A 2135-nucleotide genomic window follows, 5' to 3' on the forward strand; every position below is an offset into this window, starting at 1 on the left:
GTTCTAGTTCAGTTCTAGTTCAGTTCTAGTTCAGTTCTAGTTCAGTTCTAGTTCAGTTCTAGTTCAGTTCTAGTTAAGTTCTAGTTCAGTTCTAGTTCAGTTCTAGTAGAGTTCTAGTTCAGTTTTACTTCAGTTCTAGAAATCTAATTCCGAATAAGTTTTGTTAGTAGTAAAGACTTAACTAATATTTATAATTAAATTCAAATATTTTCTTAACCATTTATATATTTTTAAATGTCTGTATTTAATAACTTATTTAAACAAAAATGTGTTTTTTGTAGCATTATTACAAACTTTATGTTTTAATTTATAAATGTTGTATTTGTTACATTATTGATACATACAAAAAATATAAAAATATATTTATTCTAATAATTTATTGTTCAACAATTTATAAACTTTGGTGCTTACGGTGATTATGTATTCAGTTGTGTTCTATATATTTAAATTCATAAAAACATACATATATTTCTATATAAAAATAAAACCATAAATAATAGAGTAATTAATTTATTTTTAAATGTTGTTGTTACTTTTCGATGTTGTGCGTAATACTTATACATTTATATATTTTTTTAAACAAAAATATTATCTACCACAAATTGTTGTTACTATTGGCTAAAAAAAACAGTTAACGTACAAAAAAAAAATAAAAAATTTGTTTAACAAATTTATTAAAAAGCAAAATTTTGTTGTTAAAAAATTTATTTTATTTCAGTGTTGTGTGCTCTCACCCAAATAAATAAACAAAAGAATAATTTAAATAAAAATAAAAAATTAAATAATCATAATGAAAAAAATTAAAAAAAAAACAATTTATAAACTTTTTTTAAATGTGTGTTTTTCGTGCAGTTTGCTGTGTAGTAATTTGAATTTTTATACTTGTATTCCTCTCTATACTACTACTACTACTACATGTCTCAATGAACAGTATTAAACCAAAAAAAAATTGAAATTGATATTTAACAAAATCTTTCTTTTTTTACCAATTCTCTGTACTTTTACAGACCGTAAAAAAACGTGCAGCTTAAATGATGATGACGATGCTGTGTCAACTTTGAACTGCCGCTGCTGCAAAAACACTGCTGCTAGTATGAAAACACATACAGCTACAGCTATAACTGCTGGCATATGCAAGGTTATATAAAGAGCAAATTCTACTTTACACACACACAATGTCAATGAAATGAAATTAAATGATATGTAACGCATACCAAAATAAATATTTAAAAAAAAACGAACTGCAAAAAAACTCGAATGCAAACAAATACGTAAATAAAATAATAAAAAAAACCTATAAAAGAAAAAGTGCAAACTCAGGCTGAGCACAGGATGCACATGACCACAGCAGAAAAATAGCAACAACTTTAAAAATATTTTAATAAAAATTAAAAAAAAAAAATTAAATATAATTTTTATATATAAAAAATCCACATAACTTAAGGTACCAAAGTTTTTAAAACGACCATTTTTGTAAAATTAAGTTTAAACTGTAAATAGTTACATTTCTTTAAGTAAAAAAAGGTGCCTAATGTAGCAGGAGCTTTTTTTCGTTTAAAATTACAACAAAAAACAAAAAATAAAAAGAAACCGACAACAAAGTTCAATTATTTAAAATTAAGCCAAAGTAACTTTTGTGATTTAACTATAAAACTTATTAAAAAAGAAAAGTAACAATAATACTACAGGGATCTTAATTAATTTTAAAGAATAAACCTACTGCAACCTAACTAAAACTACTACAAGGATTATAAACTACTACCAACAACAACTACAGCTACCATTGAAAAGAAATCAATATATAACTATAGCAGAGTGCGGTATTTAAAGTTTCTAAATTAACTTAAACTAACACAAAACGTAAGCAATTTTGTTAATTAAAAAAATGTTTATGTATAAAATATTAAGTGTTAAATTAGCTTACGATAAGTAGGTTTGTGTAAGTTTTCTAAGTATTTAAAAAAAAAATTAAGAGTTTTTTGAAGAATTTTTTCATATATACTTTTATATAAGTCAGTTCATGTTCAGTTCAGTTCATGTTCATGTTCAGTTCATGTTCAGTTCATGTTCAGTTCATGTTCAGTTCATGTTCAGTTCATGTTCAGTTCATGTTCAGTTCATGTTCAGTTCATGTT

At 24.0% G+C, this 2135-nt stretch overlaps 1 protein-coding gene across 11 annotated transcripts in view; it reads right to left on the reverse strand.

The window, feature by feature from the left end:
- LOC111677987 (CUGBP Elav-like family member 4) overlaps positions 1-2135 on the reverse strand; it is a 461863-nt gene that overhangs the window by 122299 nt on the left and 337429 nt on the right. The gene's annotated exons all lie outside the window — the stretch shown is intronic.

Source organism: Lucilia cuprina, chromosome 5 (assembly GCF_022045245.1).
Source record: "Lucilia cuprina isolate Lc7/37 chromosome 5, ASM2204524v1, whole genome shotgun sequence".
In the NCBI taxonomy this organism is placed as follows: domain Eukaryota; kingdom Metazoa; phylum Arthropoda; class Insecta; order Diptera; family Calliphoridae; genus Lucilia; species Lucilia cuprina.